Source organism: Anser anser (assembly GCF_964211835.1).
Source record: "Anser anser genome assembly, chromosome: 2".
NCBI lineage: Eukaryota > Metazoa > Chordata > Aves > Anseriformes > Anatidae > Anser > Anser anser.
Window position 1 is genome coordinate 67550834 of NC_139721.1, and position 22664 is coordinate 67573497.

General features: G+C 37.5%; 1 long non-coding RNA gene across 1 annotated transcript; it reads right to left on the reverse strand.

Moving 5' to 3' along the window:
• Window positions 1-5740: 5740 nt before the first annotated feature.
• On the reverse strand, window positions 5741-21826 carry LOC310894775. The gene is made up of 3 exons (XR_014580154.1): window positions 18677-21826; window positions 13479-13655; window positions 5741-11441 (listed from the first exon to the last, which is right to left on the reverse strand). It is a non-coding gene; the product is annotated as an uncharacterized lncRNA (long non-coding RNA).
• Window positions 21827-22664: the final 838 nt, after the last annotated feature.

Below are 22664 nucleotides of genomic sequence, written 5' to 3' on the forward strand. Positions count from 1 at the left end.
GAACTAAAGTAGGATGTGTGGCCATGAATTTTGCACCCAGCTTCAAATAGAGGGTACTTTCTGCAAAGCTGGAGCAAACAAGAGTGAATCCACTTCATAAATAGATTCAAGGGTGGGATAAAATTGGAAGATTAGTGCAGTATGCCCAACCTCACCAAATCTTTCCATGGAAATTGTATTCTCATTAGAGACATAATTTAAGAAATAGAGACTGAATATGCGTAGTGACTGCACTCTGTGCAGAGACGATATATACTCTTGATCAGTAACACATTTTCTAATAGCTTCAGCAATGACAGGCTGCCACATGTTTTGTGGGTTTGAATTAAAGGCTAAGCAATTCTCTGAGAAATGGCCCATTTTGCTGCCTTCACTTTAGAGCCATACCTACTGCAAATTTTACTGTATGCTACTGCTTCACTCTTAAGTGGTTAAGCAGGTTTTTACACCTCTAGATCTGGGTCTTAGCACTTCAATAAATAGTACTGTGGAAAACATTTGTTCAGGCTAGAGTAGGGCATCTCTTTCCTCTGTTCCTCTGTGAGGTCCTTTCAAGGATATGTCATCAATCAAATTAAAAAATAATAACTGTGTTAGGCCACAAACTCAGTTTTTCTTTAAAAACTTGAAGATTTTGATTCAAGCCATTGGCAATTATGCAAAACTGTACCTATATTAAATTTGCTTTAAAGTCACAGAAGTTCAATACTTTATTCCTCTAAAATGCAATTTTTCTCTCTATGTTGTTCCTGCCCACCAGACTTTGGCCCTGTCCTTTTGCAGAGCACAGGAAAAAGTGAAGATCACAGAAGCTGCTTTCTCTCAAGCTATGACCCATCACATAAGTAATTTACTTTGAATAGCATGGAAACTGGACTAGGCTAACATGTGCATAAAAAATGCACTGCTGTGATCTATATTGTTTGGTATAGTTTGTCAGTATCAAGTCTACAGGCTAGGAAAAGAGGGGAGCTAGTGATTCAGTATGGGATTGTTCTTCTGTGGGAAAGCTTCATGATTGAATAATCATACACGCTACGTTGTATCACCTGATCTAGCTTTAGCAATATCAAATTCTTGGTTACCAGAATTATTTATATTGGTTATATGAGGAAAACAAGCAAACAAACAACCCACTAGCATCAGATTCTCAGCTAATCTGTAAGTAGAAGTAAAGCTGTTTCTGCTGGATGTACTAAAACTTCAGATTTTTTTCCCCTCTCATTTTATTAATATAAATATTTGAGCCTGGTCCCTAACATGTACATGTCAGCAAAAACTAAATGAATAACAACTAGTTAAATTGCACATTTTAGCTGTGATAAGATTCAGTACATTTTATTTATTTTTAATAAATTTAAGTATGACATAAGATAAAAACTATCTGTATACTTTAATACATATGGACAGACACACATTTACAAAGCTTGCTTAAGTAGTCTTCTCATCTCCTTTCAAAGTCCCTAAAGGATTCAAATGACATATGGCAAGAATTCTCTTAAGGTAATCATATAAGGGAAACTAAGCAGACAGAAATACATGCCTGTTGACTGTAAGATCAAAGGTCCCCAGTGAGTCTGTTGTGAACACCCAGTCCATACTGAAATGGCTTTTTATTCCTTCTAATCTGTTTTCTCTGTTTTGTACAAGATGTATGCTTTCCATATTAAAATAAATATGAAGAATGTGCACATTGAGTACCAAGATTATTCACTTTGGAAACAGTGTTAGAGTGAAAATTCCTACTTCCACACTTAGGATCAGGTATTTTAAAATAATAATCATTCTTCTATTAGCAGCTCCCAAAATTGTAACTGGAATACAATTTTTATTCAGTCACAGTAGTCCCATCTAAGGCAAAGACAACAGCCACTTCAACTTCAAGTTGGAGCTCTCACTTTTCACAGTTGATGGCCTTGCTTCCTTTTTCAGCTTTCATTTAGGATATAATACAATAGAAGAGTGAACGGGCTTTTATACTGCTGTTTCTAGTCATTTTTAATTCTTTACTGCTCGTATTCTGATAATTAGCACAATTCAGATGTAGTGATGTTTTTAATGCCTTCAGGACAGAGTGTATTTACACTAAAGAAGTTTCATAAATTTTAATTACAATGCAATTAATCAAGAAACCATTAAAAATCATATCACTCTCACAGAAAAGCAATAATGAGATTTTTACTGTGGGCTTTTTGTAGTACCAGCAGTATTTATGGGATTGATAATGCAACTCTGTAACCAAAATACCTAAAGATTATTTACTCATTAGATGTTTTCATACTTAGAAGTGATTCATAGGTAGTCTATTTGTCAGAAGAAGTTTGATTTTCAAAACTGGCCACTCGGTAATTGCCTGCAGTTTTATTAGGAGTTATTGCTGAGCCCCATGAGCGCAAACCCTCATGATGTTGCAGTCATAGGTAGTCACGTCACTTTTTTGATTCTATAGAATAATAATCCTCATTAACAGATTTCTCTGAGTCCTGGCCCATCTATTTAAAAGTACAGCTTGATAAGCTGGAGTACAGCAGTATGGGAACCCAAGGAACATGGACATCCAAAGAAATTCAGACTTCATAGAAATTAGCTAGATACTTATATATTGTTGATTTTCCGTTACATATGTTGTTGGTATTTGACAGTTACACACTGTACATAATTAATTTAGTTCTTTTCCCCATAATGTGCATGACCTGATTGTAATTTTCCCAAATTAGATCATTTTTCATAATTATTCATTATATCATTTATGTAAACATATGTCAGACTGCAGTTTGTCTACAAATGCAGAGCTGCATCTTCTGTTATGTATGGCTGACCAAGTAAATCAGCTCCCCCCTGCCCCCTTGCCTGGATACCCTTATGATTATAAACATGAGCAAAGCCAAAAGGAAAGAAGAGAAGGAAAAAAAAATAAATTTCTAAGTCTTTGACATTTTAAGGGAAAGAAGAGAGCATTTTAAACAGAAAAAGGCAGCAAGCACAGGAAATTTAGGACAGATTATAGTTTTCCTGTTATTATTTGAAAAAGTAAAAGGATTGTTTGATTACACTCATAGACAACAGATTAACAAATAGTTTAGTTTTTTCCTGACACTTTGAAGTCAATGGAAACACCTGATTTTAAGCATTTCAGAAAACTCAGGCTGCTTTGCAGTTACTAAAATGGCAACGTAAGTATCTCATAGTAATCCAAAGGAAGTATGTGGCTTATTAGCTGATCCTAGACTCTTATTTTTAAAACTTCAGCTTTTTCATTGTGTTTTACAGAGAATTTGTCCCTGCACATTGAGAAGACTGGTGAACCCCTCTGTCAATGAATAAAAAAAAATAAGGTGTTTCATCTAAACAATTTGTACTCTCTCTATATCCAGTGAAAATGTATACTTCCCATGGCAGTTCCTCTGATCTCTAGTATTCATGACAGGCTAGACAAATCCTCCTTAGAAACTTGCTGTGAATGTAGCCAAGTACTTTTCAGGGCTTTCCTCCTCATCATCTACTCATTGGCAGTTAGTTCATTTGAACACATTTGTCATGGTTTCAGACACAACAGAAGGCAGGTCTGATTATTTGACTCTTTAATAATGTCCTGAACAGAGCCCCAGAAGCTGGTATGCACAGAAGCAGGGGACCTTACCTTTTTGGCACTGAAGCTTTCTCTGACCTGAAGAACAGGCTTGTGCCTTCACTTTCACAGTCCAAGTCTCGACTGCCCACAGCAGGGGGTTGCTGCAACAGATCATGCCTCCCTGCTTTCTTGTTCAGGTTTCCTTCAAGTGTAGAACAGGGTGCACAGAAGAGAGGATGATTACTTGGGACTTGTCTTGAGCATTCAGGCAAGAGTGGCTAATGTAGTACCTTAATTTGGGGGCTGGGACACACCACCAATGGGTAACTCAACCTGGCTGGAGTTTCTCCTCAGCACTTCCAACAGCACTGTCAGACTTGCCTAATCCAGAGTCCTCACCATTGTTTCAGATGAAATGTCTGAGAATGAAACAATCTGGACACACCACAGCCTTTTCTCTGTCTTTCTCCAAACAGTACTTTCTGTTGAGCTGGTTTGTGAAATCAGGGAACAGTATTAATATTCATAAATAAAGCAGGGAAATAAATATTCCACATACCCATTGGAATAAGGGAGGCAATGCTGGCATGTGTCTCCATCCTGCATGTGTTGCTGTTACCAGCATCCAAAACTAACAGGCATGCTGCTATCTCTTTCTCTTTCCTATTAGCTTGCAGCTCTAATGGCTGCCCAGGCTGCATGAGACAGTCTTGGCTTTGATACAGCATGAAAGTCTTCAAAGTGGAGTAAATCATATTCTTTTCTCTCTGTATCCTCTTATATCTAAAGAAACTTCCATGCTTCAAACTCATTTCCAACTGTTTTTTTTTTTTCTTCCCAAATTCCATTCTGTCATAACAGTAGTATCTTTAAATATCTTCCAAAAGCTACAAGTGTCTTGCCAGATATGGCCATTTCCTTAAGTGGCCTTGCAATGAGAAAGAAAAAAATGTATGATATATATATATACATATATAATATATACATATATATATATATATGTTCTGCTCACCACCTAAGGAAAAGGGTTATTTCAAACCTGGTATGAGGACAGATGAAGAAGAGCAGTGATAATCAGGAAAACCTGCTACCAGCTCCCACCTGGAAACATTCTCTTGCAATAACTTCATGCCTTCACTCTTGTGGACTGTATGAATTGCTGTCTGCTGCTGTTTCTTGTCCAGAGTCTGCATTCACCCCACACAGATCTGTGCATTGTGGGTTTGGGAGATTGACTAGAGCCTGCTGCAGGCTCTCAGAGAATAAGGAGATCACTTTATTGATCTCTGAGATCTAGACAGTTCTTAAGGTGAAGAGTCTTTCTGTGTCAACTCCTTTATGACTCCTTCTTGAAATACAGGGTTTCTTTGAGAGAAAAAAGGAACAGTAGTTGTCTGGATTCTGTGTACTGATGAACAAAAGCAGAGGGCTGGCAATAGGTTGTACCAGAGCCAAGCAAGGATAAATACCAAGGATAAAAATCCTATACCAGGTAGCTTTACTTTGAAAATCAGAATGCCAAAGGAAATCCGGAGAAGAAATGTGACTGGAAGACCCCAAATATGGATCACTGTATAACACTGAGTCTTGCAAAGCTGGTAGAAAGATATGCTGTCTGAGAAATCTGAAATGGCATCACATTGGCCGTTGAGGAAAACAGCTCTATGAGCTTTTTATGTGAATGCTCTGGGCCTGATGCACCTCAGCACTTCCCCTAATCATTTCTACAGGTCTGTTTAAGCAGCAGAGCCATTATTCTGAATGGCTGATGGCAGGAAAATCATACATTCAAGCATAGTTAAGAATTTTATTCAAAATAAGGGCTGAGTGAATCACCATCCTTCAGATGCAACAGAAGGAGCAACCAAACTTTGGCTAGGCAATGAAAGGATGAGAAGATGGGAGTGCGCCACCCCAGCCCCTTATCGTGGTTGTATAGGGAGATAGAAGTGTGTTGCCTTAACTGTTTCTGTGGGTTAAAATGTAGAGACAAAGGGTGGTCTTCCATGAGCCAACATGTTGCCAACAAAAAGGGCAGAAACATAGTTCATGAACAAAAATAGGTGAAGAGTTTTTTGCTGTCTTAGTGGGCTGATGCAAATTGGCAGAGGAACCTAAAAGTGCAAGACCAGGCAGAGGTCTACAGCTGGGAGCAGAGACAGGGAGGAAGTGTTGAGGATTGGCTCGCTGCGCGTAATCACATTGATCTCGTGCAGCTGAAAGATAAAGAAATGGCGGATTACCGCACCCAGCTGGTCTAGAAAAACAAGAGCAAAAGCATGTACGCAAGGCTTGTCCGGGAACTCTTGCGAAAAATCCCAGGCAGTTAGAACCAATGATAGTAAAGAGCACACTGCCCTTGAAGTTATAATTACACTGGAAAAGGGAACTTGCGGATAAAAGAATGCGGAACTAACAGATAGGGTAGGAGATGACGCTTACCAATAAGGAGCTTGGCTTTTGCAATATGTATGAGCTAATTATCCTGTACACGATAAAAGACAATTGAGCTATCCATTAAAGCTGAAGCATACTTAACACTCATATTGAGCGTTTGTGTCTTCCCTCCGTCGACAACAAGGAAGGAGCAGGAGAAAGGAGAAAGGAAGCAAGGATGGGGCATATGAGATTTCCTCCTTTTGTTCATGCTAAGACATTAGAGACTCAACTTACGAAACTGCAGCGTAGGGGTGAAGCTGTACATACATGTCAGGCTGATAGGATTGTTCACTGCTGTCGGAAGAAGGAAGTCCTCCCAGCCCCAAGGCCCCACTGCCTTTGCTGGGTCTTGTCACAGAGTTCCTTGTAACCCTTGTAACCTCCTCCTTTCCTGCAGGCTTTCTTCTGAGACACTCATTTTTGGAACTCAGGTTAGAATGAATTTAATAATTTAAGATACCTTCAGAAAAGGGTTTCTGTGTGGAGAGGGTAAGTTTGTGCACCCACAGGTAATACTGGCATCTTCTGACTTGTTTACTTTGCAAAGAATAGACAAACTGACAGAAGATGTCCAGTAAGGGAATGTGCAGAAGAGTCAGAAGGAAACAGGAAGCTATTGCTGATGAGAATAAAAGAAGAGGCAGTGGTTTTCTAATTTAAACAGAGACCTCCACAGTGGAGGTACAAGGTGGAAATCATGGAAACATCATCAAGCTCCTTAGGATATCTTTTTGCTTGTCTTTCAGTCTGTGTCTATTTTTATTTATTTTTTTTTCAATTTGGATATCTGTCTGTGTTTCACTGCTTTGTGAAGGTCTCCATGGTATAAGCCTGAAAAGCGAAGAAGCATCAGAAACATGTGTCCTGCTCTTGCGAGATGCAGTCTATGTCTGTGTGCTTGTTCCTGGTACTGGGCCAGAATCCCTGATGCTGCAAAGTTCCCAGGGCAGACAGGGAGCTGGTTATATTTTCCTGGTTATCTGAGTCAGCTGCTGCAATGTATATATACCAGATGACAATCATCCCACAGGGACTGTTCCCCCAGCTAAGAATAGCTGGAGCAGTGAAAAGAGGGGACTATAAGGGAGGAAAGCTGTCCCAGCGTCTGCACTGAATGGACGAAGCTGCAGCTTGTACAGCTTTATCATAATTAATAACAAAAGTGATAGGGCTGACAGGCCTGTAATCTTGGCAGCTCTTCAGCATCTGATCAGCCTCATTCAGTATCTTTAAGTAACTCAGATCTAAAGCACTAGAGCAATCAGACTCCTGTCAGAGGTAAAAGAGGGTGTTTTTGAGTCTGATCAGATTAAAAAGCTTGGCTCTTTGGTATAATGTCAGTAAGACCACCAACTTTCAAGTATGAAGAGCCCAACACACCCTCAAAACAGGCTTGGATTGTTCCACTGAGACCCTTGGAAGAAACATCTCCTTCCCAAGACACGGAGGGCAGAGCTTTGGACTTCTGCCCTTGTGGGCTGTTTTCTTACTCTCTACTCTCACCAGCATTTGCAATACCTTCTCCTTTTCTAGCAAAGGGGCATAGTTCTCAGCTAGCCTCCGTCAGCCCACAGTGCTGGGAAATGCACGCTCCTGCTGTCACTTGAATCTGTTTCTTTAGCTTTTTCTCTGCCTCAGTGTCAGGAGTAGTTATTAAAAAGTTTGAACACTGAAATACTTGAAGCCAATGCACATTTACATTCAAGAAGCTTTTTGATAAGGATCTTCTATTTCTTCTTTATCTCTTTTCCTGTGTAATTTAGCTCATTAGAACAACATGAACCGTATTCTTTTCTTTGAGTCATACAAGTAAACACTTCTATACCCTCCATACCTTAGATAATATACATGGTAACAGTCTACAATGGCAATTGCCAATTGAGAATCTAGGCAAGGCAAAGCAACCAAACTGTTGTAAAGCCATTTGTTAGAAATGGTAAGCCTGCACCTTCTAATTTTGCATTCGCTAACACAGATCTGTGTGGACACAGTCTACTCGGAGTTCTATTTTCATTATGTAATTTTTGTGTGATACATAATTACGCATTTTCTTCTTTACTTTTCCCAAGTTATTGTATATAGAAATACTTCAGAAGTGTATGACAAGGCCATCTCTCCCACTCCTCTTTTTTTTCTAGGTGGCAAAGCCATTAAGTTTTATACTGAGACGTAGTTGAAGTACAACTATGGTAGGATTTCTACTTTTCACTTTTTTCACTTTCACTTTTAATTTATTGTGTTACACCAGTACTATTTAGCTATAGATGATTTTGAATATGATTATACATATTCTATGCTGTCCAAAGTTACGGTAGCTATTATGAAGGAATTTATGCCTTTGTATAATATATTCTTACAGAATTATTTGTGAAACACATATTGTGGCTTTTTAATACTTGAGAAATAAGCATTTTATAGTACAGGTTCTCACTACAGTGGAGTTGTTCTGTACAAAACGCACAAGAGAAAAGCTTAAATAAAGGCAGTGGTGAATGAGAAAAAAAAAAAGAGAAAAAAAGAAAAAAAAAAGGTAAGGTCTCCTTTGAAAGACAGAAACCTTAGCTCTGAGTGCAAATTCAAGCCTCTGGCAATTTGTAAGCCATTTTAGGCTAGAGGCAGGAGTTATAGCCTGGGTTATGAAGCCAGTCAGACCAGAAAGCTGGAAGGACCTTCTGGCACTGAAGCCTAAAAGTGTAAGTAAAATATACCCCTGTATATGTATTTGAAGTTGGAAATCTGTTTTTCTTCATATATCCTGAAGTGACTGATTTCTATCCAAAAGCAGTAGTAACAGATAATCCGGATTTATGGAAGCATAATGACTCATTTCTTTGTAAGTGTATGCTATACACCTGTCCTATTAAATATCTTCAGAAATTTAGGCATGAAAAAATGTACATTCTGTTCCTCTGAAATAGCTGATTATGGGTATTTTTCAAAAATTATCCTGATTCACAAGAAAAAGAGTCTTATTTTCTTCTTTTTAGAAATCAGCTAGACTGCTTGATTTGTATCTACTTGGCAAAGTTAATAGTTGCGCCCCACATGATCACTGGAGTGTCATATGAATAGGCTGTCACGTCCTCTCCCCAGAAAAGCACAAAGACTGTGGGGAACATCTGCCAACCTACTGCTCCTTCTGAAAGTGGAATTCTTCATTAGTTGATGGAGTTTTCACAAGAGATCACCTATACATACCCTTTAAAATGCCTGGCACATGTGTTTAACATCATTTTTACTTGACTTCACTCATAATTTAGACTCCCATATTCTTTTCAATAGATCATTCTATTTTCCTTTCTTTTTTCTTATCATGTTTGGTCTGCTTTTCGCAGATTTTCAATTTTGTCATGTTCTAAGAGTGAAGTAAATATAAGGACTTGCTTGGCCTGCCTTGGAATTGCTCAGATCACTCATTAAGATGGGAACACACTCATTTTCCTAGGGAAAAGAAGACCACATTTCATTTTGATGTTTCCAGTGTAAAAATCTCAAAATGTCATTAATGGTTCTTCCAAGTCCACAAGCAAGAACTGTTAACAAAATCTTGACATTTCTGCATTTTCTTTTGACAACTTCCTGGTTAATTGATCATTAAGGCAAAGATCATGCTCATGCTCTGTCCCTGTCCCTCACAGATACAGATTTCTCTGTGGCACCAACCCCCCTCAAGACACACACACACACACACACACACATGCACGCACACACAAACACACACACACACACACACTCTTTAAGGCTCTTTGACCCCCACAAAGACCCATTTGCTGTACATGGTATTGCTCCAGCTCCCTTTGCTGGTGTCAGAGATGTGGGGATGCAGTAGGGTGGCCCTGAGCTGTCCTACCACCTTCAGATCCTTCTCCTGTGGGCCATGAGGGAGAACCTTGTCAAGGCAAGTGCAATACTAATATGGGTAAGACTGGGTTCAGTCCTGGAAGGTTTGAAAAATCACAGTTTGGGACCATATTTTTAGGAAGTCAGGGCAGATCCAGAACCCTTGGGTACTGTAGCCCTCCTCACAGGAGAGATTTTCAGTGGATGGAGAAAGCTACCAATAATTTGGTGGCTGAAGTACCCTCAGGTGTGGGAGGCAGGGGCTGAGGGCCGAGCCTCCACCTCTGCTGCTGACCAAACCATCAGCCTTGGTGGTGGGAAGGCGTGGGACCTTCAAGTGGGACCTATTGCATTTGACAGGGGAGAGCCAGCCCTAGCCAGGTCCACTTGAGTGCTCCAACTGTGTGGGCGGTGAGCTGGATGATGCACTCCATGGGTCTGACAAGAAAAACACTTAAATAAGCTCTGAAGCAAGAGCTCAGACCCCAGCCTATTATAGTGCCAGTCCTTTTTTGTACCTGGGCTATAATTTTTAGACTGTTTTCCTTGAAGACGGATAGAATTTTTACTGTCTTTGCCCATCTGAAGCAAAGCTCAGTGATTAACATCACAAAATGAACTTTCCAGCATTTTTAATTACATCACTGTATATTCACAATTTAAAGTTCACAGGCATATATTGAGCTGTGACAACTGTCATGTCTGAGTGTGGCTCCAGTCCCATTGTCAGCCAAGCTAGTTTGCAGCAGTTAGGATATGGCCCTGTATTTTGAATGCATTTGTGTTATTTTTCACATGGATGTTTCCTTTTATAATTATTTGAAGGTTCAAGCAAAATTTACATGCACACAGCTACATACATATAAACCAACATGTACACATGCATGTACGTAAAATATGCTTACTGTAAAAAAATTATCACTACACAAAAACAGTATTTACAACAAAGTCAATGAAAATAAAATATCAGGTTAACGTGCTGTGTGCTTTATCCATTACTGTGGATTTGACAAATAGCTTATTTCTTCTTGGTTTTGTTGAAACAACACAAACCTAATTTCTTCAAAGTCCATATTTTTTATGTTTGGAATTAAGTATCTCTTAAAAACAATCACCTTTTGCAATAATATTATTTCATATCTTCTTACTACTCAGTGGATGAATCACTCATGCAGTAGGCAGCATTTAGCCTTATGTTTGCATACCCAGCAACGTGGCCAGGTTTCATAATGCTGTGAATACCAAAGCATAAAACCGTTTCTCAAAAGCAAATTCATAAATGCACTCATGCATACCTTTTTGAGTTATGAGGTGGCTGCAGATTTGGCAGTGCTGACTTGATGCAGTTTTGACAGGTTAGGTTAAAGGATTAAGTCTAGTCTGTCTTCACTTTGCCCTGGCTCTGACACACTCTAAAAAAAGTTGTAGGCTGGCTCTGTGCCTAGTATGACCTCCACATCTCCTCAGAGTGACAACACTTCCCTTTAAGGCTCTCCAAAGGTCAGGGCAGATAACTTGTTGAGTCTTCCAGATACTTTCTTATCTGTGGCTCTTCCTCCTAACCTCACACAGTGGAAGAAATATGCAAAACCTTGAAGGAGAATAAATCAGGCTTTATAAGGAATAACTTGCATTAGATCAAATGTATCTATCCAGCTTTTCTTTACTATACAATACTTATTTACAACAAACATTCAAGACCACAGGTCACTAAAATCAGATACGTGTTCTGTACGAAGAGATTTCATGGCCCCTCTTCTTCTTGCCCTGGCTAATTTGCAATTGAAAGCAACTTTCAAGCACTTCAAATGAGAGAGCCGGGGAATTAATGATATGATGATAAAAGAGTTCAATGCTATAAAAAGGCCTGTAATATTTGTTTAACAACTGTTCACCTTTGAGAAAAAATGTGAAAATATAGTAATGATAGGCACAGCCTTTTATTGTGGTATTATGCCAAAGACTTTTACAGAGAAATGTTGGCATATGCAAGATTCATAGAGGTTAATAGATTTTTAAGACCAGAATATCATCTGGTGTTCTGTATGACTTAGCTATTTAATTTTATCTGGTATTGCATTTAAGAACTTACGACTGACTGCAAAATATGCTTTAGGAAAAAAAAAAAAAGGAACAAAAAACCACAAAACTGTTTTGATGTAAAAGTTCAAATAAGAAAACAAATTATATCTTTCTATACATAGTGTTTTCCCTTTATATTCTGACTGCTGGAGCTGGTGTCTTTGTCTTGTGAAGTCAAGTGTTGTATCAAAAAGAAATACATATATAGTGAGTTATATATACAGGGTTCATATGGACTATGATTATCTAAAATGCTTTAAAAACAATAAGCTTCCTGTAGGTTTCTTCTTAAGGTGGAATTCCCTTTCTGTAAAATTATTCCTGTAGCTCTTCTTCGAACACTCTCTAAACTTTTACTGTCTTTTTGGAAGAATAGATATCAGACTGCATTTTGGTGATGGTGTCAGTAACTTCATGGACAGAAATAACACAGCTCTTTCCCTCTATTTTATGTTTTATTTTTTATAAATCCAGGATTTATCCCTTTTACCTGGATCCCAAGGTCAGAAAATATTTCCATTTAAAAAGTATTGCCACCTTTTCAGGCTCAGTGTTTCTTAAATTCTTATCTCCCTAATGTTAAATCCTGTACTTCCTACCCTTAGGTATTTGGCTTTGCATTTAGTTATATTAAATGGATTATTCTTCTCCCCAGTTTATTAAATGATGTAGAGAATCCCATACAAATGACTTGTTGTCATGATGTTTTTACCATTCCATCTGTTTTTATGACACCTGCAAACCTTATCAACAAATATTTTATATTTTCTTATGTGCTTTTCTCAATGATTTATGGCTGCACTGGAGCAAGAACTGGTCTGTGCGAGACCTCAGTGGAAATATACTGGATTATGATTCTCAAGTAATTACTCTGTTGGATATTTATCATTAGTATATCACATATCATATCATCTTATGATTGTGAGAAATTTGCATGGTAATATGTGGAAAAATGTGCAGACATTCAGCCTGATCAGGCTAATAAAGGTACCTTTAATCAGCCCGTCATCTCTTAAGAAAGGAAATGAGGCCAGCAAGAACTATTTTATGTAAAAAAATAAAAAAAAAAGTCAACTGAAATTAATTATATTCTCATCCTTTATTTTTCATATCAGTTATTCCATTATTTTGGCAGACACAGTGTCATCTTTACAGGTCTATTCTAATTATTGCTTTTAAATTGAAATTTACTTGAAATCCTTTAGAACTGCCCTGCCATACTGAAATTTTAAAATGTTACCAGGAACAAACCTTGCAATTATTTTAAAACTGTTGGATTCAAGTGATCAGGACTCTAGTTCTTTGTAAAAGAAAAGAAAAGGAAAAAAAAAAGTGCCTTATTATAGTTGTCTAACTTGTTTCTGAAGCCTATTTAGTTCTAGGACTGCAAATGACTTTGTGACCACTTTTTCAGTTAAAGAACACCTTATCTTGGATGAACCTATCACAGCCTATTTCATTTAAACTAAACTGAATTAAGAGTTACAAAACTAGTTACCAACTTAGAACATAATTATAAGTTAAATTACTGACATACTGAACTCACCATTTACTTCTCTGAAGCTACAAATGAGTAAAGTCAGTCTTCAGAAGATTTGGGGCTGATGAAGATATGCAAGGAGGTACAGGGTGCAGCCCAAATGCTCAACATCCACAAATACAACTTCTTGTCTTTTCTGCATGTGTTTATCTTTGCATATTTCATCGAAATATTTTCTTTTACCTGGAAGAATAAAAACATTATTCCTTTTTAGTACCAAAACTTATGGTTTGCTTTCTTTGGCAGCGCTGGAGAAGATCTGGGACTAGAAGGCAAACCAAGACATTCCAGTGGCTTTGCCAGAGCACACAGCTCTGTCCCTGTTTCTGTCCTGTGATCGTACGCACCAAGTACAGTATCATATGCAGACTGCCCTCAGGGAGAAGAGAGCTTTCTTTACTAAATTTTGTAGTTGCTACCTTAGCAGATATATAGGCATTTAGTGAAGGTTCTATGACATATTTTCTGCGCTAAAGTCTACAAACAGAAAAGTTAAAAGCCTATAGTTTTATATCAAAACTTAAATTTTCATTTTAAAGAGCTTCCATGTCCTTAAAGCTAATTTTCCTATAGACCTGCAAAACAATTTGATGAAGTTAAGTACCCATCGATTGCACTTCTAAAGGAGTTTTAAGCAGGCCAATTCCTACATGGAGTCATTATCTAGTGTGCATTGCTGAGTGTAAAGAGGACAATGGTTCAACAAGGAATAAAACTGAATTTCATGTTTTAACATTAGAGAGAGTAAAGAAGATCATGTATTAATTAAATAAAAGACTAAACAGGACAAACCTTTGGAACAACAGACATAACATTTAAGAATAAAATCAACATGGCAGGGTAAAGGTCGGAGAAGATCAAGTAAGACGCTAATAGTTGTGCTTTTTCCATTTCCTTATCGATCAATATTATGTTTTTCCCAGTGAAAATGCAACAGCAGAGTTATTGCTGACCTTTTCCTCACCCTTCCATTCTATATAAAATCACAACAAAATAACAAACAACTTCATAAGCCGCAGAGTTTTTTGATTCAAAAAAATATACGTCCAGAAAATCATTGTTTAAGACATGCAGAGAAAAAGTTTCTTTCTATGGTAAGAAGTAATCCACTTCTCTTCTAATTACATGTGTGAAAAACTTTGTGCTAGCTTATAAGCCAATACTTACACATCTTTCTTAGAAAATTCAGCAGCAGATTTTGCTAGCATTTTAAGAAATTGACAGACCAAATAGTCTCCCACAAAAAAAAAAAAAAAAAAAAAAAAGATGAGAAATAAAATATATATTTTGATTAGGAAGAAAACTGGACATTTACACTGCTGTTATTAAAATTTTGTGATATATAATTTTTGCTGAATTGATTCATCATTTGAGTGTCAGCATTAAACACAGAGATATATTATAACGTACCATAAAGAAATATCACTTTCAAGTGAAGAAAGAGACATTTATATTTTCTACTGTAAACAGTATTTCCAGATCCATGCATTAGAAATAATAATTAAAAAAACACAAGTTATTTAGTGAAAAACATTCACCATTGTCCTTTCAAAAATATACACTGAAAACACCATCAAAACTTAATAGCTGCCTAGTAAAAAGGTTATTGCCATTTCAAAGGAGCATGTAGTGAATATATAATTGCTTCATATACAAATTAGATAATCACAAGACTATCTACAATGAAATTTAGCTTAATAAACTGTATAGTCTGGTGCTCAATAATACAATAAGGATATGTTTTGTTGCAGAATGTTATATGCTCACTACGTGTCCCTTTAACGTGATATACAGGGTGTGGAAACTTGTAGACAAAGGAAGCCTCTTTGTCTTCTTTAAAAGTACAGCTATTTCCTTTATTAAAAGCCACCAAAGAATAGAAACACATAAGGTAACTCAAGTATCCATGAATATTTCAATATTACATCTCAAATTTCAAAACCTGGACATTGGCTACAAAAATATTCAAGATATATACACAACAAATCCTTTGCAGGAGATTAGAAACATTGGCAGCTCTCACTTTTTATTTTGGAGTAGTGATATATTTGAAATTGGCTCTGAAACCATGACGTATAAACATAAGTGATTGCTGGGGTAACTCTAGTTTTACTTAGAAAAGCAGGTTGCAACTAACCTGGCTGCATAAAGAAGCTGGCAAATACAGAGTTCCTAGATGTATTATTTATTATTAAACCTCATATTTGTTTTAAAAATTTAATTATTTTACAGGTCTGAGTTTTAATTTGTAAATATCTGGGTGTAGAGTAATAGAAACTGACCTAATAAAATCTCCCTATCATGCTTTATTGGGCCAGAGCAATTACTGTAAGCAGTATGCAGCTCTCACTTGCTCTTCATCTGTTCACTACCTTCACTTCTACACTAAGCTGAAACTAAGGCCACTTAAAGATACAGAAAATGACACTCAAGAAGAGGGAGCATGATTTGTTCTCTAACTATTAGCCCGGCAGTTATAACATTCACTGGAAACCCACTGAAACTGGAACTCAAGACTGGTTACATTAAGATCTGTTGAAATGAGAAGGCATCCAAATACATAAAACATAGAGAAACTGGAAAATGAAGAACCTTCCATATTCTTTTTGTACTATGTCTTGCTACAGAGTCACTACTTCAACCACATTTTTTTCCACATTTTTAACAATCACTATACTTCACAACAATTCCAAGCTGAAATAAAAAGCAAGTCACAACTCCTTTATCTGGTGATACAGTAGCTTAGTAGAAGATATTATTTGGGTTTTCAAACTCTAAGGTAAATATTTCTGGTCAGTAGGCTTCATACTAGTTCCAAAATGTTTTTTTGTTTGTTTGTTTTTTGTTTGATTGTTGTTCGTTTTTCTTCACAAAGATTACTGTTTAGGGGGACAGCTCCTGGGATGCTATGGCTTAAGAATAAGCACACTTCTCTTTCTACAGACCAAGATGCACAGAAAGGAATTTCCACAGCAAGGAAGAGCAGCATTTCTGTTGCAGTAGAGGACCTCTGGTTGCCATAAGACTGTGAGTGCTGCAGCTCTCTCTGCTCTGCTTTTTGTCCGCTGCATCTTCTCATGTATTTTGGATATTTCAATTTTTATTCCCTTTCCTCTTCTTCCCAATTTCCTCATGAGTGTCCCTTTCTCTATTCCTATACTCTTCTCATTCAGATTGATTTCCTCTCAACGTGTTGTTTTTTCATCCATCCTCCATTTTTTTCCTCAACTTGCTAAAATTTTATCACAACTGTGATATACAGCTATTTTGGGAAGTATCTCTGACTTGTGGGTCACACATTTTCCCTTATTCAAATCACTTTTTATCTCCTCTAATTTTCTGTGAGATTCATACTCTGAAAGGTCCCTGGGTCAACATCGTATTTTACCTACTTTTGGTGACGGTGTAGATCTTGGAGTCTGGCTAAAGATGGCTTGGAGATCCTTTTATTTCTGTCTAGAAAGAAGCCAGACTACTCTTTGAAAGACAATGGAATTTGAGGCCTCTGTGTAAGAAGCTGAACACATAGTATGAGGGAGAATATGTTTGAGTTTTTCTAACTGGAAGGAGAAAATGGGAGAAAGAAAAAGCTGTAGCAAGACAGATAAATAAAGCCTCAGTAACAAGGGCAAAGGCAGGAAAAAATATGTGTTTTTCACTGATACGTCAGCTGGACTGGATAACCAGAACTCTTCACGAGACAGGAACAGTAATTGTGAAACTGATCTTTGGTGATGGGACAGGGCAAGGAAAAACATCACTTGAACTTATGAAGCTGGCCCAGGTGACTGCAGATCAGACCAGACCCAGCTGGGAGAGATCAGCTTATTTCCACTATTCTTTTTTCTCCCTGCAGATTAATTAGATTTGCAAAAATAATAGAAGAGGATATGAGGAACATTTTTGTTGAGTGTTGGACCAAACTACAAAGTAGCTAAGTGGCCCTGCAATAGCTTTCCACTTTTTTTTTTCAGTTCTCTGTGTTATTTTTGTGTAATTTCATAGTCATGTATTTTTATTTCACTTTATTTTTTCCAAGAGAAGATAAATGTGTATTTTCATTCTCATGGACTTCTCATCACGTCAGAGAAATTCCTAACCATGAAGATCACTAGGAGACTTAAATTCCCCAAATTCTGAAGTGAATAGGGTTTTTCTGGGATACTGAACAAAAGATTTTATTTTAGAAAGGATCTCTTGAAATAATTGTCAACTCTAGCTCTTATCACTGCTTGTGGTTTCTGCCAGAATGGAAGAGGAAAATGTATTTTGTATTTAAACCTCAAGAATAAAGAATACAGAATCATATCATATCGCCCTCCATCCCCCACTCTCCACCCCCCAAAAAATAGGCAAACAAAGGAAAGCATTTTCCAAGAACAGAAAATGCAATGTAGCAGCTTGCCGACAAAAAATCTAGCACAGTTGCTGTATGCCCATCAGTCAGTGGCTGAGATGAACACATTTGTAAAAGTTAATAGAGCAAAGTATAATGTAAGACAAATTGGTATTATTAGTCTAAAGTTTATGGTTCAATTAAACTAATAATATGCAGTAAAGCAAAAAGAATAATTAGAAATTGTGATAAATATACATTTATTAAATGCAAAAATATAACACAAGTTTACATATTCTGTTCTTTTTGAATATACCAACTTTTTTTTTTTTTTTGGATAGCTCTATACGCACTTTCCTTGGGGCATACAAGAAAACTGAAACAGTAAGATTTAAAACAGATGATTACTTGAAACCAAATAGTATTAAATATGCAACATAAAATTTACAGTAGGAATTATCCTGAGAGCAGAACCAATTTGAGATTTTAGAAAATAAAAGGAACTTTGAAATTGGCTTTATGAAATTACTTGTTTATCAGCTTTATAAATACATTATAAATATTTTATAACTAAGGATTACTATTCCATTCTCCAAACCCTCTAATATTTACCAAATACATACAATAAACTGATCTATCTACCATGAACCAAACCTCTTATGTCCTTAATACTTCTCTTTTTGGAAATGCATAAAGTAAAAAGAGTCATTGCCACTTGGTTAGCGCTCAGCACTGCCCCTCACAGCCCTGTAGTGCAAAATAGGAAGACCAAGGAAACTTGCATACCCCTTTCCCCGGAAAACCAGGTAGAGAGGTAGGAAGCCAGGCCAGGAGACTTGCTTACTATTTAAACTGCCCTCTTCCCTACCCTCTGTCAAAGGTGTCCAGAGAACTGATGTGATCCTGCCAAGCCTTTCGTCTCTATCAGGCTTTTCCAACAAGGCCTCTGTCAGTGAGTATACAGCCTGGGGATGCAGTGCTCAGTCCTGCAAAACAACAGCCTCAGCTCAGGAAAACACTTACACATTACTGTCTTCAGTAGGAGAGCAAATTGGGTGTTACAGACACGTTTGGAACTAGTAGCTGAAGTTGTGACTTACAGATAACAAAAATGAATAAACTGCACCATCAGCAAGATTGACATTCTTAGCCTCCAAGTCTCCAAGTTTACAATACAATTTCAAATAAACAGACAAACAAACAAATAAATAAGATTACTGGGATGCCAGCAATTTATTTGGGACATAGAAAGATAGATACTTTCAATGATAAGATACTTTGCATGAGGAAAATCAAACACAAATTCTACAGAAATAACCCAAATTTTAACATTTATATTTAATCTGTATCTTACTCAGTCTGCAGTTTTTGGAATATGAGGCTTTCTTCCATCTGGATGGGGAAGAACAACACTGGGAAATTGCAGTAGAAAGGAAAGTGAAAATTAAAACTGTAACATTTTCTGGTTTATAGGAGGAAAGAGGTCAATTTTGAAATGTATTGTGAATGTGTTGTGTTCCAGTGGGATTTTGTTGAGAGACAAAGAAATTAAAGAGAACTTAACAACAGAAAAGTAATTAAATCAAGTCCCTGAAGGATAAACTATTAATTTCAAAGTTTTCTTCAAATTTTGCTGTAAACAAACAAAACAAAATAAAAACAAAAACAAATACAGGCAAGCCCAAGCCCATTAAACAATATATTTTGATATTTTAATAAGCATTGAGCACAGAAAGGACCATCATCTTTGTGGGGAAAGTAAATATCATACATCCTTAATCAATCACCTTCTTCAAGCCCTGGGGCTGTGACATTTCAGTCACTAAGATACTTCCAGGATGGGGAAGCTGATTAGATGTATACCCAACAAATGCTCAGTTATCCTCACAGCAAAGAAATAGTATTCTATTTCAAGAAATGATGTCTAGCTTCAGTAGTATCTCAGGATGCTTTTGTCAGCAAGACTGTAATCCCCTACTGTCGGAGCTCTTTTTCTCTATGAAATTCCTGTTGCCTGTGATCAAGTCACATCTCGATCTCTTCAAACAAGCTGAGCAATATGAACTCTGAAAGCCTTGTGTTACAAGGCTTGAAACTTTTGGTTTCATGTGGCCAAATATTTTGACAGAAAATGTCCTGAAAATGTTTCATGCTTTTCTCCCAGAGAAATCTAAGTATACGAACTACAACTCCCATGAAAATTGTTTTTGACTGGGTACTTTGTTAAGCACAGTTTATCCTAGAAAGAGGCAAAATGTTGAGAAGCTATTATCGATTTCATTTAGTGTTTCCATTCTCTTGCCTTTTAGCTAGGTAAAGTAATTGCAACAACTTAATCCATTTTATATTCAAAAAGTGTGCTTGTTTTGTTTTGTTTTGTTTTGTTGTTTTGTTTTTTATATGTTTTTCATTTGAAATTGTATAACAGATTATTTAGGCAAGGTTATTTAAACCTGTAAAGTAACTCTTACCTACTGAAATCAGTAATTCAAATATTTTCTCCCTCAAACTCCTGATTTTCATCTGTGATTGATTACTTAAATATCAGAATATATTTGGGTATTTCCCCCCTTCCTGTTAGTTGAAAAACTGTCACATTTATAAAGAGATTCATGCAATACTTTCAATTAGAACTGAGCAAATAGTCTCTCCATAACAATTTAGGAAATGCATTATTATCTTCCTTCTTGTTGGCTCTGGGGAAGGATCCTCAAATACAGCTGATGTGTTGCTAGCCAGTTGCTCTTGCCTTTCTTCCCACATACATACAGTCTACAGACTGCATACAGTTCCTTGGAATATTTAATATGGAAAACAACATTTTTTGAATGTTTTCATTGATTTTAATAGGTGTATTCTTATTCTGAATTGGTACAACATAATAAGCAAAAAACAAACAAACAAACAAAAGTGTTAGACAAACTTTGACCAACATTCCCCTCTTTCTATCTGCCACACTTGCACAGCAGTAGATCTTGAGGATTTGAGGTGGTACATGTCATCCTCTAATTCCAAACAAACCACTTTTCATGCCTGCCTTGGTCTAAGGGGTGATGTTCACTTTGGACAATGAGAAAGAATAGTTTCTCAACTCTGGCATTTTTCAATAGGTTTTGGAAGGTAAAAGGTGCTCTGAGCTCCAGGAGAAAAGGAAGGGAGGAAGTAAAAGCCAGGTCCATGCCTTTCTCTGCTTTGGTTTGGAGAACACAGAAAATTTTGCCTTGCCCATTTCACAGGTAATACGAGTCCTGTCCCCAGACTGTCACTCCATTTCTGCACTCACTCATATTCCTTCACCATGGCCTCAGCACTTATCTGGGCCAGAGGGGAACACCTCCGGGGAAGAAACACCAAGTACAGTGCAGAGGTAAGGATAATACGAACAATAGACAAATGAGTAAAAGGGGACATTGAGCCTGGAGACTGTCCATGGAACAGCCCAACAAACAGAATTCTTCCTACAGGATGCATCAGCAGTGGTCTCTCTCTGAATTTTAATTTGGTAGAAATGAAATTCTAATTCTTAGAGTTAGGAAAGAAAACAAAATAATTTTGAAATTGATGTCACTCCTCCCATGTAAAACTATGGAGGCTTGAAAGGATTCCTCTGAGAGCTCTGAACTGCATCCTTCTTTTCAATGAGATTTTGATTCTGCCTTGGCAGTTTTCTTCCCATTCCCAAATTTTCTCTTGGAGAATCTCAGTACTATCTCAAGATGAGGCTGGGGGCACCTTTGTTAGAATAACTTAGCTAGTAGAAAATTAAATGGATGGGAGAAGTGTTTAAGATCTCCTGTTGTCTACATATATTTTCCAAAATATTTTCAGAGAGCATTTCTGGAGGAAGGGGAAAAGCTTTCTGTTTGTAAGCTTTAATTTTCAGTTAAGCAAATCAAAATTACAGTCCTCAGCCTCAACAGAGAAAACACAGGCCCAACCTCTTTAGCCTGGGGGCACCTTGAAGCCCATAGGCTTCTCATACTCATCTCCGACTCTACACAAACTGACAGTCGTAGCTAAGAAAGCTCCCAGGGCTGCTTTGGACATCTTTGAGAGGCCTGAATCTGCTTCCTTCTATATAGAGGAGTTCCTCTACCTAGTTTGTGCAGGGCTTGGTTCACCTTCTGTTTGCTCAGCAGGAAGGGCACTCACTGGTGGTGGGAAAGTCAAGGCATTCCCTTGGTTACTGGGAAGCTTTGCAGATGTCAGGCTATTCTGGAGCAAAACTGGCCAGTGCAAGGGGTGAAAATTTGAATGGTATCTTTAAATCTGAATTGTCATAGAGAAGTCAGTATGAGTTTGACTACCTAGACTAGTAGACAGAGCACTTGGTGGACATAAAGGAACTTCTGGAGTACATTTAGTGGCTATTTAGTTGCTTAAAATGTTTATTCAAGCAGAAGTTTTGACTCATGCGTTACCTCTCCTTGCTAAGTAGTCCAGCTCACAGACCCAAGGATATGCTTTCACATAGCTTTTCTGTCTGATCCAGCGGACTCCTTGTTTGTACAATTAAAAGCACAGAAGCACAAATGGGAGGGTTCGTGCTGTGATATCCACAGCCTCCTCCTGAGGGCTCTCTGGTGCTAACTTTGATTTTCTACAGGCAGAGGAAGGGCTTCACACTAGATGCTCTAAAGACTTGGTCCCCAGTCATGCCAAAAACTGTGAGAAACTCCTAGTTTGAACTAGACAAAAAGGAGTATTTGACAGGCAAAGAAAACCCCAGTAGATTTCTGTGGCCTTTCCCATTGGATGCTCCTGTCTGGTCCCCTCTCCATGCACTGGCTGCTTGGAGACCCCTCTGTGTCACTTACCTTTCCCCTAGGTTGGGCAGGGACCTGCTTAAACTAAGA